This window comes from Acanthopagrus latus, chromosome 10, assembly GCF_904848185.1.
Source record: "Acanthopagrus latus isolate v.2019 chromosome 10, fAcaLat1.1, whole genome shotgun sequence".
NCBI classification, from domain to species: domain Eukaryota; kingdom Metazoa; phylum Chordata; class Actinopteri; order Spariformes; family Sparidae; genus Acanthopagrus; species Acanthopagrus latus.
Window position 1 is genome coordinate 21,598,824 of NC_051048.1, and position 17,196 is coordinate 21,616,019.

Here is a 17,196-nt window from a genome sequence, read left to right on the forward strand (position 1 = left end):
AGGAGAGGAGAAGGAGAGGAGGAGAGGAGAAGGAGAGGAGGAGAAGGAGAGGAGGAGAGAGGAGGAGAGGAGGGCCCGGGGATCCACAGAGCCGTGCTGCACTGCTGAGCCCGGGGCTCTGAGCTGTGGACCCAAACACAAAGGACTTCAGCTGAACGCTGTAGCTCCAACAGAAACATCCAGACGTCTCATGTTTTTATTTATAGCATCCGCTAACCTAACTGTATTAAAGTATATTCTGCTGCCTAACGTGCCCTCGTCTGCAAAAAGACGCAGCCATTTGAAACTGGTAATAATGCATTTCAAAATAAGAGCTTTGACTTGAGGACGGCCAAATGCAGACTGGCAAAGCAGGCAAACTACACCATGCTAACAACACAAACAGGTGGTTAGCTCCTGATTAAAGCTGCTGGACGTGTTCATGTGACGACACAGAGAGGAGGGAGGGGATCTCTAAAAAAACAGACAGGAAGTTAGCTAAATCAATGCTAACGGCAGCTTTACCTCACTTTAGCTAAAATTAAAAAAAAGTACTGGTAGAGGAATTTAGCATTTGGACACAGCCTGGCTAGCTATTAACCCATTTCCAGACTTTATGCTATGCTAAGCTAACTAGAAGTAGCATCATGTTCTCCATACAGACGTCAGAGTGGTATTAACTGTCTTATCCAACACTGTGCAAGAAAGCAATTGTGTGTTCAGAAAATTCTGAATGATTTCCATTTAGATTTCCATGATGTTGCGTCTGGGCTCAACTACCTGAGAAAATACAACCATCTCTTTGTATCCCAGAGGTCTTTACTGACAGAGACTATTTTCCTCATTTACACAACCACAAGGATACAGTTCAAGGTCAGAAAGGAGCACAACAAAAAGTACAACAAAGAAGAGAAAAATGTAAAAATAAAAGCAGAGCGGGAGAGGTTTTTGTATTTTCACTGGACCTTGAGGCGTTTCAACGTTTCACCTGCACAAGTTTGGAATTCTCCCTCATTTTTCCGTGTTTGATGCCTCCTTCATTTATAATTCATACAAGTAAACAAACTTAATAAGTGAGCATTAGGGGCAAAAATCAATCAGAAGGTATAAATAAAGAATAAACGTGGGGGCGGCCAGAGACGGGGAATGAGAGACAAATAACTGCAGCAGCTGCTATTAATGAAAGACTCCAAAACAATGGAGGGAAAATAGACACCATTAATACACGGAGGGTTGTCCTCTCCCTCTCCGCTGTTCCAGATCAATGTGTTCATTATCAGGCTGCTCTGTATGCCTGTGGCTAACACACACACACACACTTTACACACACTTTCCCTTTACTCTTTCTCCTCTTTTACACTAATGATGTGAAACACACACTCCCACAAAAATCCCCCACACACCTTCCACCACTCAGCAGCGCTTCAGCATTTTTCTCTCTGTCTTCATCCTGTTCTCAATGATATCTCACACACACACACACACACACACACACACACACACACACACACACACTCTCTCTACAGAGGCCCTTCCCTGATTTGGATGCCCTGTAACACTTGCCTGGCTACAGCTCTCAGAGCGATGCACGCAGAATGCAAAAACACACGAGCACACACACTTTCCTCAGTGATGATACTGGCTCCTGCTCTCAAATGCAGATTGTCTACACAAGCGTGCACGCACACGCGCGCGCGCGCACACACACACACACACACACACACACCTTCCAGTACTTCATTAGTTTTAGTAGGAAAGTAAACACGTCTCTGTGTGGATTCATGTCCTTGCGGGCTCATTTACAGACACCCACGCTCTCCATGATGGCGAACAATTCAGCGCGCAAACACACACACACACACACACACACACACACACACACACACACACAGGAGGCTCAAAGTCAGAAGTCACCGTCTCATCTCGGTGCAGAAGGTACCAGATGTACCTATTTTCAGGTTGGACAATCCCCATTTTTATTCACACAGCGCTTGAAAAGGCTGTTTTATTGCCTCTCGGCTCAGAGCCGCTCGTTATCACTCTGGCCGTCATCAGTAAAGCTGATTGCAACAAGAGTAACACAGTTCGGGAAGTACTGATGTCCCGGGCCGCTGGCCGGACTGCAAACACAAGTCAGCTCGACACAGAGCCACCTTTAAACACTCCGACTGTGGGCGCAGGGCATCTGTTTGCAGTTCTTTGTTTCACTTTAATTTTTGTTAGATTTTTAGCAATGTGCTGAATGTTAACATCATTTATCGTAATAGTTTTCTTCAGGAGTGACAAAGTTGACATCCTGCATCCAGACTTAATAGACTGAATTTACACCAGACAGTAAAATGCAGTCTGGATATCTTGGAGAGGTAAAAAAAATATATCACCTGCTATTTAATGTGTTCTCGTTATCTGCCTGCACCGGGACTGGATGTCATTTTTCACTTTACAAATCAGACGAGTGGGCGTGGCGAGAGAAAAAACAGTAACAGGTGTTACCTTCCAGGTGGCTCCGGCTCTGTGTGGTAAAAGTTTATAACTTTAAAGTAGCAGGCAAATGAAACCAGTGTCCAGTTTGGAGCTGCTGTGGATGTGGACACAGTACAACATATTCTCTGATGTGATGAGGGGGAAGGTGTTCACACCTGGAAATCAATCATGATGTCAAGGTGGCTCCCATGTTGTTATACACAGGATCATGTTACACAATCCTCTTCTCTCGCCTTTGCTTCAGGGTGCCAGTTTCAGCTGCAGTTATATTCAAGCCTGAAGTAAAGTTTCCACCTTCACCGACACTAATCTGGACTCCAGCACTTCCTGCTGTGTACTGTAATCCTCTGTACTCCTGTGAGTATGACCTCCTTCATTTTAGACGCACCATCTTCCCACACACCCTCAATTTCATATTATGCCTCTTTTCAAGTCAATATGAGAATCCTTGACTCTGGATATCAACACACAGGAGACCCGGGTCGAGCTCAGGGTCGGGGTGTGTGTCAAACGCTGCCTCGCAGTAAGGCAAGAGGTCGTCGTTGGCCCGACTTCTCTGCAGATGTCAAGTAACACATGAACTTGTGGTGATAAAAAGGTCGGGGAAAGGTTTTTTAGTGAAACCTGTAGATCAAATTCAAGAACACACTGCCTATTATTATTATCATTATTAGGAGAGGTGATCTTCCAGGTGAAACCAGAGCTGGAAGTGTGGCTGGTTGAAGTAGAAGGACATAATAAGCGCCATCTTGATTCCTGGTGTCGATCAACCTGCAGATCTGTTTTTTGAACACACCTTTTCTTCAGTCAGTTGCATGTTAATGAATCCAACAGAACCATGGCTGCACCACAGACCTGCTCCTGAAGCAGCTGAATAGTGGAAGTCTCGTCCAACTGAACCCAGAAACTCAGGACCTCACACTGATCCGGCACCACCTCCACTGGATTGTATTGGCTTAAATTAGATTTCGAATGTCTGCCTATAAAACCAAAATCCTGTGCTGGTGGGATGTCTCTGATCTACAGCTCACCTGGATTCCCCGCTCACCTTGAAGCTCCCTTGTAAACAGTGCGGCTCTGTTCTGGCTCCTGGTAGGATCAGACCCCTCTGCAGTACACAGCATAGACCCGCGTCTTCAAAAAGCATCTTTGTGGTGATCACAAACATTTTCTCTCTCTCTCTCTCTCTCTCTCCCTCCCGCAGCACACACACTAGACTTTTACATCACTGTTGTCTTGGTTCAATTTCTTTAATATCTGGAGGCAAATATAGAGCTGCTTTATATAAAGCTGTTTGAGAGTAAAATACAAGAGACAGTACAGGGGCAGATTTAGAGGAATGTATAAAAGTGCTCGGCATTACACACAAATACACAACACACACACACCTGATCTCCGTCTCCCCCCAACACAAACACCGCCTCCCTCCGTCACACGCAGCCTCCACGCTGCCGCTGTGATTAGGAGTTGAATAGGGGAGCTGTCAGGTCATTCGTCTTTTCTCTCCTCTCCTCCTCTGTCTTCCCTCTCCCCATCCGTCACGCCTTAACCACCGGCCCCGACACATAAACAAGATCAACGTGCACACATGCACAGCCTGAGGAGTGAATGCAAACACACACACACACACACAGACATGTAGGCGACCCCTCTCACACTTGTATCAGCTAGAAATTTACTCAGGCAGACAAGACAAGAAAAACCCAAAACAAACACACCCACCTCTGCTCTTCACGCCAACCCGAAGGCAGCCGGCAAGCCAACACACATCAGCTCCAGCAAACATTTACAATGCAACACTCTCCTGAACCCGAGGCCTGGACCGCGACAGTCCAACAAACAGTGGCACACGTGTAGACGGAGGAGGGGAACAAATGTTGCAGAGACGTTTGTGCTCTCAGTCGGCCGTCAGTGATCTTGTGACAGTACACGCCGATTGGTTTGATGGCTGCAGGTCAGGCAGGGCAGCCGCCGTGTGAACGCCTTCGTTTCCTCTCTCGTCTCTGCGTCACTCTCTGGCTGCATCTATTTGCTCCCTTTCTCCAATTCTCTGTGCCATAATTTTAGAATTAATTCCTTTGATTGAGATGCAATATGTAAAAGATAACTTAATGTATTAACAGTAGGTAAGGAAACAACAGCTTTGGCCTTATTTCAAAGACATCCCTTTAACACAGTACATGGACATCTATAGAAGGTAGCATGCTAACCAGCTAGCCTCTAATCCCACTGATGGTCCAACAGTAAACAAATGCTACAATTCTCCGGTGCACCGGGTTCCCAGTCCAGGCAGAGTCATCGAAGACCACAGCTACCTGCACGTTAACTGAGCCTAACAGCGGCTACAGTTAGCAGCAGTTAGCGGTTACTCTAGTGATTTGCTGGCCCTATTTGTTTGAATTCAGCAGGTGGCCAATTCTTAGATATTGGCCCTTTGAAGCAGCCGGTGACTATTCATCACAAAAACCATCTTCATGCAGTCCCAGTGGCCTTTACAGCCGTGAAATACACTGCAAATGTTTTACTTCCAAAAAGGGAAAGTAGTCTGAGCGGTCGGTCTCGCTCACACTCTCTTGTCTCGCAGCCTCACATTACAAAGATAACAGATTCGTGTGTGACCATTTCACGGCTGCGCCCAAAAATCAAATCTGGAATCAGTGTTTGACATTTGCCACGGGGCTTTTTTCCCCTCAGTGAAATAAAAAAAAAAAATCTGATCTTTCTCGTAATAACTCCCATCACTGCCCCACGGCAGAGCAATTTCCACCTTCCAGTTCATCAGCAGATCTGTGCCAGGAAATATTTCAAATGTAAATCAGGTAATAGGAGGAAGAAATCTGCCGAAACATGAATTAATAATTTGAAAAAGGCAGTTTTGCAGGCAAATCAGAGTCCTTGTTAAAGGTGCACTATGTAGTTTAAGGAAACACATTTTAAATCAGAAGAGAAATGATTTCACTGACTGATTTCTTATGCCTAAATAAACCAACAGTTCATAATGTTTTACTCTGTTTATATGTGGCGGACCCTGCCACCTTCCTGGTGTTCTAGGGACCTCATCTTCCTCTGAGAACAGCTTGTTTATTCAGTTAAGTTTGTATTATGACTTCGTTATCGTGTTAATATTAACTGCTCCACAACGACTCAGTGCTCCTTCAACTCAGCTCACTTTTTATACCCAGATTAAATGAAACAAACGAGAGGAAGCAGGAAAAGTCATTTTTGAGCTGTGAGATGTGGCAGACAAACTCTAGAAGTCAGTGATGGGAGGACGTTCCGGACGCGTCTCAGCTCAGATGACCTCTGGCCGTCGTGCTGCACTCTGAACACATCTAAACAAAGGATGCCACTGGGGAGAATGCAGCACTGTTGTCAAACTCTGGAATAACTCCAGTGTTCAATGGGAGAACAGATCCAAAACATGAACAGTAAATTATTCTTAGAGTCAGCTGCAAAAAAAGGAAAGGCTTTCAAAAAGCATCCAGTAGCTCACGGAGAGGATGCTTACTGTAAAATCACTGCTTCCCCTGCTAACTGCAGTGGTACAGAACTTTACAACTACAGCATTAGTTGTGTGTCCTTAAAAAGGACTGACAGCTTTTCTCAAGTGCTCTGAAATACAGCGTTAGCTCCGACCACTTTACATGTCGATCCCCGCTGATATACAGGAGGACTGCTGGAGTTCAAACTGCTCTCCGGGGGACGGCTACAAGTAATTCTGGGAAATGTAGGGAAGCAGGCAGGGTAAGAGAAAGCGACACCTACACAAAATCACCATTTGGATAACAATTCATTTTTCAATATTCCTAAAAATAACCATGCTGGAATGCAGCGTCTGTACCACCAGGAGCCATAACTAACGTGTGACTCAACAAACATGGGGCTGCATTAGCTAAAATAAGGCCGTCTCAGGCTCTTTCAGGGACCATGAGACAAGCTTATTAAAACAGATAGCCACTTAGTGGTATTTTGGGATTTCTTAAGCAGTAGGCCTGTGACGCATTAAATGACTCGTGATGCTCCAAACCCATGTGTGTCGTCTGCGCCTCTGCTAGCAGGTGTCTGGTCTGCTCTGTTAATTATACTTGAACTTGCTGCGACTGATCGTCTCTCTTGGGCGTGCTGGGTGAGATACTGAGAAAGGTTTTTAGTATGACACGAGCGGTACTGAGAACACGTGAGATCCTGTGACGCTGTTAAACATCCAACATCTGAACTGCGGCATCTCTTTTCCTTAATTTTGTGAATGTATTTCCACAAACTTGCAACATTTCTGCTGCAAACCGCTGAACCAGAGCGGCTCCAGAGAGCTTTGAAATAGCATAAAGCAGCAGGGGATCTTCAACCTTTTAGAGCCTGAGCAAACATTAGGAATTCATAGTTTCACTCTGCTCAACAAACACTATTACTACTCCCCATCATATGGACACACACCGAAGTGCAACTAGAACCTATTTGGTCTGAAAATACAGCAGGACCTGATATCCTAACAGAAACAGGTGACAGAGGAGCACTTTTTCTATTGGCAGCATGATTAATTCAATTCGAATACACAAGCTGAATCATTTTAGTCCACCGTATCAGCAGACAAGCTTCCGCCGGTGTGTTTTGATGATGGCAAACTTCTAATGGCAGCTCAGTCGGCTGCCTGTAACTCACGTCAGCGGATGCTCGTTGACGTGTCAGAAGTGAGATATCATTTTTGTTTTGGAGCTGATGTGTAGTTTAATATCTTCTCCACCAGCTCGGCGGCAGCTTTCACGGATGCTCTGTGAATGCTAACTTGTAAAAGAGAGTCTGTGTTGTATTTATAATGAAGAGACTCACAGCAGGCTGTGGTGGATGAAAGTAGTTGAAAATGTTTTTAACCCAGGAACGAAACATGAAACTCAGTGTTGCTGTGTGGAGACGCAGGCTCGGGTAACAAACTCGTTTGTCTTGTTACTAATTACCTGCAACAAAATGCTTCAACTTCGTTTAACCGTCAGGATCACTTTATTCTACTGAAGTGAAATGTGTTTAATTAACTTTGGTTTGATTATCATCTAATATCATGGGAAGTACTCAGATCTTTTATCAAGACTGGCAGTATGCATTGGTTTTGCTTCAGTTTATAATTGGGAAACCGAATATTGATTTCAGTATAACAGCTGTCGAACAAAGACACCATCAGATTGATCCGCTCAACGGCACTTTCACTATGATACGTGGTCGTCTGCCACTGGGCTGGATGTTTCCCAGAACAAAGGGAGTAAAGAGGAAGGAAAGGAGTTATGAAGGAGGCAAAGACGATGACGAGGAAGTGTGATAGAATCCGAGGTAAAGAAGGAGTGAACGGATCGGTACGTAACAAAACCTGCTCACTTATGCAAAGTTAAACACCTGGTTGTATTGATGTCCATAGCACTGAGACCAGGGTCTCAAGGTCCAATAGGGATTCTTACTGTTGCTTTTTGCTTTGGACTGCAGCCATGATACTGGGAAACCTTGGTGGATGCCACTTTGACATGCAGCACTCATCCAAACACAGCTGAGGATCAAGTACAGCCCACACTGAGCCACACAGCAAATAACTGTACTTGAGTAAAATGTCCTTAGTTACATGCCACCACTGTGGGCTGTTGATATCAAATGACTTCTCCCTGGTATCCTTCCCAACAATGACTCACGTTGGGTCCTGACTCACAGTTTAAAGAGATCAGGAGCTCTGCTATTTTTGTGAAGAGCAACATGCAGCGGCTGTCTGCTTTTATGTATGAGACCACGGTTTCTACAGCTCAAACAGTCTGAGGAGCAGCGAAATAAAAAGAGAAATCAATTGAGGTGTAAAAAAAAGTCCAATGGACCAAAAGTATATAAACCCTAAAAGGTGAAGCGCACATAAAAGAAGCCACATTACAGAGTGGAACGGGACTCCGAAGACAAACAGCAAGAAAAGAGGCACAGAAAAGGAAGCGCAGGGCTGCTGGAGACGAGCGCTCCAGTTGTGACCTCCTATTTATATTCCTATAGAAACACTGCAGCTGCAGACTGAACAACCCTCCGCCGCTCTAATTAGTGAGTACTGATGGAACGCTGAAAATATCACTTCCTCAACAACACTTTTTGTGTTACAAAATGTTCCTGAAGTGTCGCCACTCTCAGGAGCAAATGTTTCCCCACACAAGAGCAGATCAGGGCGCTTGTGATAACAAGAAACACAAAGACCGGGTTGAGTAGCGTGAAGAATATTCTTAGTAAGCAGTGACGAGGTGAAAACAGCTCTAACCAGAGGTTAAATATAAAACATGTAGATTGGAGGAAATTAGGCTTCCCAGTTAAAAGCACAGCAGGATTCTGCCACTAGAGGTCCCTCAGTCAAAACAAAAGGGTTAAACTGGCGTTGATTAAAATGTACGTGACGTGGATTTTAACATTTTTTGAAATGTTTACGAAAATGTTAGTACAACTTCATTTTCTCATATCTTTAAAACCTTTTAAGGCCAAATTATGTATCGTGATCTGCTGTTTTATCTTGGACAAGAACGTCTTTCCATTTTGACGACGAGGTCGTCCTCTCGTATCTTTCTGCTGAGCTCTCTCTCTGTTCAAAGTTATAATTACTTCGGGGTAACTTAAGTTGTGAGACGTCAAAAGCATGCAGTACAGCTGGTTTCCATTTAGCACCATGATGATAACGTCTGTCAAAGTAATGCATCCTGTCTAATGGGATCTTTGTATCGATGTCTGCCATCAGCAGTGAAAAGGTGATTCATGCACGTAGCCGCACTAACAACTACTGATCAAAGATATCCAGACTTATATCAAAAAAACTAACTAATTGACATGTTGACTCAACCAACAAGACCATATTTAATCCTTCCCCTCCATCACCAGCACAGCAGGGTGCCTTTAATCCTAAAACATCCAGACTATTTTCAGTGACTTCGGGGAGCCCAGAACACTGAAATGACTAACAGCCGCCTCGTATTTACAGACTGTGCTATAACCGTCTACTTTTTCTCAGCACTGAACATCATGCATTATTTATCTGGAAATTTGTATAGCCTTATCGTGGCTGCGTGTGATCGTCTAGTCAGTATTTATAGGTTTTTTAACATTTGGTTATTTAATACTTTTGGATCAGGACTCCTGCTCCTCCTCCTGCCGCTGTGTGCTCAGTGTATGTGCAGCTCATGAGCTGTCCGTGGTGCTGAAATGACTTTTTATGAGCCTTAACTGGAGAGAAGGAGAAGGAGGGAGAGAAAGAATGAGGGAGACGGGGAGGGAGAGAAGGAGCGCAGGTGAAACATGGCTGCATTCCATTCAGTTCTGCCAGGGAGCCAGCGTGAGCAACACAGGGGCTCTGGCACACCTGAACTTACCGTTTATTCTTAACGTTATTAGTTACACCTGCATTTAACAAGTCAAAACGTCCCACGGTGTGAGAGGTCTATCAGCCATGTTTACTCACACAGCCAATAATCCTGTCATATAATGCGATTAAGGCGGCAACTGACATGTAAACTGCATACTCCGATTCTGTTACACCACTTACTCCTGTTGTCAGAATAAGCTTGATCGCAACAATTTTAGTGACTTTATTTAAGAGCGTTTCAGTCGTGTAAACACCTTAATCCAGCTCTGACTCTCCATGCGAGTTTGAACAGCGCTGTGCAACAAAGATCTCTCTCTGCGCTGCTTTGACGAGGTTACAAACAAACTTTACAGAGTGATGCATCTTTATGTGGAGAAAACATCTCTGAATATGCTCTAAATGTTAAAAGCAAAGCATTTTACTGCAGTGTTCAAAGAAAGATAGCCACAAGGGGAAATCAAAAAAATAAAAAGCTGTGCGTCGTACAACAGAAACTAATTAAATTAATAGAAAAGCTCCATATGCTTATTGGACGAGTTCTCATAAGATATAATCTGATAATTATATGCATGTAAATGCATCAATGCACTGTCTTTTCTCCATTACACACACAGACACACACAGACACACACCCCCACATTTCTAATGCCAACTGCAGCTTATTTCAGGGGAAACAATCAACAAACAAAATCTCATTTGCACTCTTTTCATTTGCACCTCCTGCATTTCCACATTTAACAACCATCTCACAAACAGCTCACTGCAGCATTTGCCTATAGACCCATTACTGTAGCCCCCCGCACACACACACACACACACACACACACACACACAGTGTTATTAGTTGCCTCTTATCCACTGTTTGTTATATCCACTGTAAGTTCCAGCAGCACATAATGCGTTAAGGCAACATTTAGCTCGCACTCTCTCCGACGTATCCCTGAAGTCATTTCTGCCCCGTGTCTCTACGCCTCAGCTTATTTGTCAAGGTTTCACACTCGGAGCAATCCAGACAAACGAGGCCCGGCATGTTTTTCCTCGTACTCCATTGACTGCTGCCCGTGGCTGGTAAAACGGTCTGCTGGCAGTAACTGGGAAATCATTTGGAGACACTGTTACTAATGCAGAGGAAATAAATAAAAGCAAAATGACATGCAAACGGCTCAAAGAGCAAAATTAGAAGGCGGGGGAGTGTGTGTGTGTGTGTGTGTGTGTGTGTGTGTGTGTGTGTGTGTGTGTGTGTGCGTGTGTGAGACTGTCCTTGTCGCTCATTATCCCCTAGATTGAGACAAATAGGGGGGAGATCTGCCCTTCGATCTAAACCTCCACGCCATTTACCCCCCGACTCCACAGCCGAGCGTCTGTGTGTGCGTGCCTTCATTCAGCCTTGCGGGAGGTGTGTGTCTAACTGTGTGATTTGTGTGACATTATCGCGTGCACAATCATGCGATCATGCCAGTCGCCGGGCAGGTGTGTGTGCTCTATCACACTCTGTGTGCATGTGTGAGTGTGTGTGTGTTACGTGCAGGGTGTGTGAAAGTGTATGCTCCCCTGTGTGTGTGTACATGTGTGAATTAAAGTGTGTATGGGTGGCAGCGTTTGACACACGGGTGATAATGGGTGACACGTTTGTGTGCACAGATGCTTCCCAGAGTGCATTTGTTTTTGTGTTGCCTGTATTTAGCCAGTGTGTCTCACAAACTCACTGTGACTCATTTACGCACACACACAAATACACAAAATTCACCCTGACTTGATGACAAAGCAGTAGAATGACAGATACACATTCAGTGGAGGACAGGAGGTTCATTTAGGAGGCATTTTTTAAATTCTCTCTCTCTCTCACACTCAGATACAAAAGAACAGACTGTCGCTGGCGTGCACATGTTCTCCAGATGCTGTCAAGGTCTTTTGATCTGTGCAGCAAACCTTTCATATAACCTTTCCACATATGTCCAGTGTGACTCTTCATGCATTTACCATTAAGTACACCAGAGAACCACTGAATATGTCAAAATACATGTCAAAATCGTATGTTGAATGACGAACGCCCCGAATACCAGTATGCAATGTGCAGCATGCCAGTCGAAACTTGAGCAAAAAAAAAAATACAAAAAGTAAGAATTAAAACATTTGTGATATGGAACTCAGTGTTGACAGTGTTTCCCAGGTTATGGTTGTAAAGTATTGATGAAAATGAGGCTTAGACCACTTCACACAGTGTTGCTTTAATGCACTCACACTGGCTTGCCTCTCCTTCTCTCTCTCAGTCACCCAGAAACAACAGAAAAAAACTCATTTCATATAGTAGAAAATGCCACAACGGGTCAGCAGCTAGACTTATATATCTGTAATACATCTGAGCATAAAGTCTGTGTGGGAAACACGGCGCTCACTTACAGCAGTCTTCTCTTTTCAGAATCAGCAGCTGAGACTCCGACTGTCTTCAGGTCATCACCATGTTGAATTAATACTGCATGTCTGATGTAAACTGTATCCAGCTGTCACAGCATATATAATCTGCTGTGTTTGCACCTGATTGAGCCAGTTTGTTGACAATACCACGAGTTCATCAGTGAACCGATTTGCAATATAAAAGAAACTAAAAGACCTGGATGGATCCGTTCAGCTCGGGGTCAGTAGGCCGACTCCCCTGCAACTGTTTTCACTTTGAGAGCTAATTTGGCCTGACCGAACCAGAACAGGTCAGCCCTCTTTCTGATTAAGCGCAGCATTACTCTAAAAAAAGATCCTGCCAATCTCTCTCCTCAGTTCTCAGTCCGAGGGAGAAAAAGACTTTCCCCTGTGTGCTGCGATTTAACACGACTGATCTGCGGTCAGAAGAAACGGAAACGTCGTTGACCTTTGCCCTACATATTCATGACAGCTTCAGATTTCTCTGATAAGAAGTTAAAACCACAGGTAGCTGAACTGGGAGTCGCCTCGCACATTATATAATTATGTAACAGTTTATATAAACCAATATAACAAGCCAGTCAGTAATGAGATTTCCTCCTGACTGGTGAACTCACTTCATCCATCACCCAGCAGCAGGTCATGTTAGTGTATTTCATTCAGCAAGGTCACTCTCCCCGGTGAGGACTGGGTGCCAAACCACTAGAGGTTTGATTAATTGTGAATCAACGAGCCATAAAGCTGCGCGCTGTAAACGGGACACGACTGGGCAAATGATACATCAAACTTCTCCTTGCTGGACCTTGCTTTGAGGGAGGTCTGGCTGGCTTACTGGGTTAAAAATACACTGGCCCACAGCAGGAGGGAAAGTAAAACGGAGTGGCGGTAAAGAGGGAGAAGGAGAGGGATAAAAATAAATGCAAGAAGAAAAATGGAAAAGCGTGACAGCGGGATGAGAGGTAAATGCTCGAAACAGGGAGGAGAGGCGAGGATTGAGAGATATTTAGAAGATGGAGACGGGAATGACGGACCAAAAATGACTCGTGGGTAGAAATTGGGACACATGAAGAACCAATTCACCCGTAACCGAACCTCTGCCCCGGCCACCTTCCCTCCATCTTTCTGATGTGTGTGTGATTGTGTTGATAAATCGGACCTGCTCATATGAGAGTATTTGGAAGTACTTAACTCCAACATCCAATATCTCAGACATTCTGCTTGAGCAGCGGGACACACACACACTCGCACCCACAGCCGGTTTCCATTAAACGGCCATTTCCAGCAGCTATCTGCACGGCGGGGAAATCAAGCGCTCGTCCGGCGTTTGAAGTCGTATCAGCTACACTTGTTCCTGTCGCCATGCTATCACTCCCATCCACTCAGTAACCCCCCTCTCCTCCTCACTTATCTCCCTTACGCCCCCAGAGATCCTCTTCCTCTCCTCCACCTCCCTCTCTCCTCACACGTCGCCACTCGTGTGCTCACTCTCTCTTAATCATCCCGCTGCGCTCCCTCCTGTCATCGCGGTCTGACCCGGCGTCGCTCGAGGCACGAGCAGCTCCTCTTCCCCTCGTCATATCAGTCGACTTTTATCATTTCACCCCAAACCCTCCATCAGTGGTGGAAGAAGTACTCGGCTCTTTTACTTAAAGCAAAGACTCAATACAAAAGGGAAAACACTTGCAATAAAATTTGACCTGCAATAAAAGTGACTGTAAAGAATAATTGTCACACAGATGTACTTTAAGCATCAAAATCTAAAGTGTGTGTGTTTTATATATATATATATATAAATATTATATATATATATATATATATATATATATATATATATATATATATATATATATTAATATAATATATATATATATATATATATATATATATATATATATATATATATATATATATATATATATATATATATATATATATATATATATATATATATATATATATATATATATATATATATATATATATATATAAATATATATATATATATATATAAATATATATATATATATATATATATATATATATATATATATATATAAATATATATATATATATATAAATATATATATATATATATAAATATATATATATATATATATATATATATATATATATATATATATATATATATATATATATATATATATATATATATATATATATATGGGTTAAGTGTTGTATTAAAGGATAAAGCTGGCTTCACATTAACTGCTCTTCCAGCTCCCATTACCTCTCACCTTTCTCACTCTCAACTGTTTTCTCAATTCCACATTAAGACAAACAACAAACACACTTTTGTCCGTTTCTCAGTTCTTTGTGAATTTTTTGGCACGCTAATCCGAGACACTTTGGCCCCATTGAAGACATTAATCTTTAACAATGGTTATGAACTGTTTATTTTTTTATTCTAGCAAGTTAGTCCAACAGGAATAAATAGTGTATTTGTTGGGGGGCACATTAAGTATTTACAGCCTCAGGACGGTGCTTTTGGATGTGATTAAAGTACAATAGCTTAACTCTTAAGGACCTCATAATAAGCAACAGTTAATAGGCAGCAGGTCTCCTATAATTCCATATAAGATGCTTATTAAGATTATTATGCGTTAGAAGCTATCCACGAGCTTCCTGTGCAGGTCACTGGGGAAACGATGATGTGATCCCGCCTGACGTTGATAACAAAGAATCATGATAACTGACGTCACATCGAGTCTGCAGAAGAGTTCACCGGCTGGGCTGAGCAACAGTAGACAACATAGATCAATTAATCATCAATTAATATAGAGCTGTAGTGTGGCATCATAAACATGCCCATCATTACATAATAAAGCATTTATAAGCACTTTTCGGAAAGCTGATGATCATTACTACATTACTTTTTCAATGCATGTTAATAGCACTACAGACATTATTGATTTTAACAAAATAACCTATTCTGTCATCATTAACCTTTGCTAAGCTCTTTTGTTTCTTTATAAAGATGAATACATACTTTAATATGCATATATGAGCAGTTAAATATATGCAGATCTAAAGTGAGAACAATGCCTGATGAATGATAATAAATCTTTTACTCATCAGAAGTCAGGTGACTGAGTCAGAGTCTTACAGTGCTGCAGTATGAAACCTTAATGTTTCATCAAAGTGCCTTATTACCTATTATCTATAACTGTATACACCTTCAATAAAGCATTAATAAAAAGGTAAAGCTTCTAAATAATCATTAATAAATGGTAAATTCATAGTAAATTAAACCTACTAGTTCACCACTAGCAAATAGTTGAAATGCTGTTTCTTGTAAAGTTGCATGTGGTATTTTTCATAATAAATATTTATCTTTATGTCAAGATTATGTGGACGTCCAGAGTAACTGTATGTTAGCCAGGTATTACAGATGGTTATTATGAAGCATCAGCCTGGAGGTGGAGCAGGTGTGTTGACAGACTTACAGAATATTAACCAGCTTCAACGTGCATCATGTCAGCTGCATTTAACTGTATTCAAGTCTTTAACCGCTTTATACACAGTTGCATAGCAGATGTATAGCTCTGTGTTAATATTTAATAACCTGAATGAAATCAGCTTTAAATCTGTCCTCGGATGGAGTACTTGGGTAAATGCACTTAGTTACTTTCCACGACTACCTTCCACACTTGTTACTCCTCCTCTCTCTCTCCCAGGCTTCATCCCCTGCTCTCTCTCTTCTCTCATCCACTCCTTCCCTCTCTCTTCGATTCCTCATCCTGCTTCTTCCATCATTCTTCTGCTCTTTCCTTCCTCCTCCTCTTCCTCCTCCTCCACCCCTCGACACCCCCCTCCTGCTCCTCATCTCCATTCCTCTCTCACTCTCTTATGCACTCTCTCTCTCTCTCGCTCTCCCTCCCTTTTTCTCTCTCAGTCCGATGCTTGACGCTGCCGGAGACTGATCACAGTCCTCTCCTTCTGCTCCTCGTCGGGAATCTCTCACACCTCTCCAACCAGACGAGGACACAAGTGAGCCGGGGAAAAAAAGAAATCAAGGAAAAACGCTGGATAAAAAGAGGAGAAGTGTCTGAGTGAAGGCAGGACAAGTAAAGGGGAAAAAAGAAAAGTGGAGAAAGCCTCCCTGAAGGAGAGATTTTCTAAAAATACAAGCCAGCTATCTCCCAGCACTCTGTTATTTTCTCTCTCTCTCTCTTTTCTTTTTTTTTTGCTGTGTGCCCTCCTTCATTCAGTACCTGTTCTGTGGGATTAACATGACTTAAAATTCAATCAGCCTACAGCCTGACGGAAGAGCGACAGAGGAGGCAGACAGAGCGCTGCAGCTGTCGAGACCGAGTGAGGGGACGACGAGCGGGAGGGGAGAGAGCGAGGGGGAGAGAGGGGGATAGACAGTGAGAGATAGAGATAGAGAAGAGGGAGAGAGAGAGAGATGGGTGTTTTTCCACGGAGCTGAGACCGAGAGAGAGCCGCGGAGACGGGGGAGATGTGACGGTTTCCAGGGGTCGCGGTGGAATGAGCCGGAAAACAAGGTTAGTAATTCCACCTTTTTTTTTAGCTAGTGGAGAGGAAAACAAAGGGGGGGATGTTAGATAAGGATGAAAGAGCCAGAAGAAGAAGAAGGAGGAGGAGAAGAAGAAGACCTGGATGACAAAAGGACACCAAGATGCTGCATTTGTGCTTTTTGAAGTGGTGAAGTGAACACTGGAGGAGGAGGAGACGCAGATAAACACCAACGAAAGAGGAAAAAAAATGAAGGATTTTCTGTTGAACTGAGAGGCTGCTGCACTAATGTACACACACACACACACACACACACACACACACACACTGTAAAGAACACACACACACAGTGCACAGCTTTGGAGCAAGATAATGAGATTGTCCTCTTAAAGGTGTCGGCTTTTGTAGTTTGATTGACGGGTTAGAGATAGAGAGTATTTGTGTGTGTGTGTGTGTGTGTGTGT

At 43.2% G+C, this 17,196-nt stretch overlaps 2 protein-coding genes across 4 annotated transcripts in view; one reads left to right on the forward strand and one right to left on the reverse strand.

The window, feature by feature from the left end:
- LOC119027839 (pyruvate carboxylase, mitochondrial-like) overlaps positions 1 to 17,196 on the reverse strand; it is a 288,386-nt gene that overhangs the window by 65,042 nt on the left and 206,148 nt on the right. The gene's annotated exons all lie outside the window — the stretch shown is intronic.
- The window catches only part of LOC119027840 (leucine-rich repeat and fibronectin type-III domain-containing protein 4), a 39,893-nt gene continuing 38,868 nt past the window's right edge, over positions 16,172 to 17,196 (forward strand). Inside the window, exon 1 of the mRNA XM_037113323.1 lies at positions 16,172 to 16,761. The gene's annotated coding sequence lies outside the window, so the exon portion shown is untranslated. The remainder of the gene's footprint in view (positions 16,762 to 17,196) is intronic.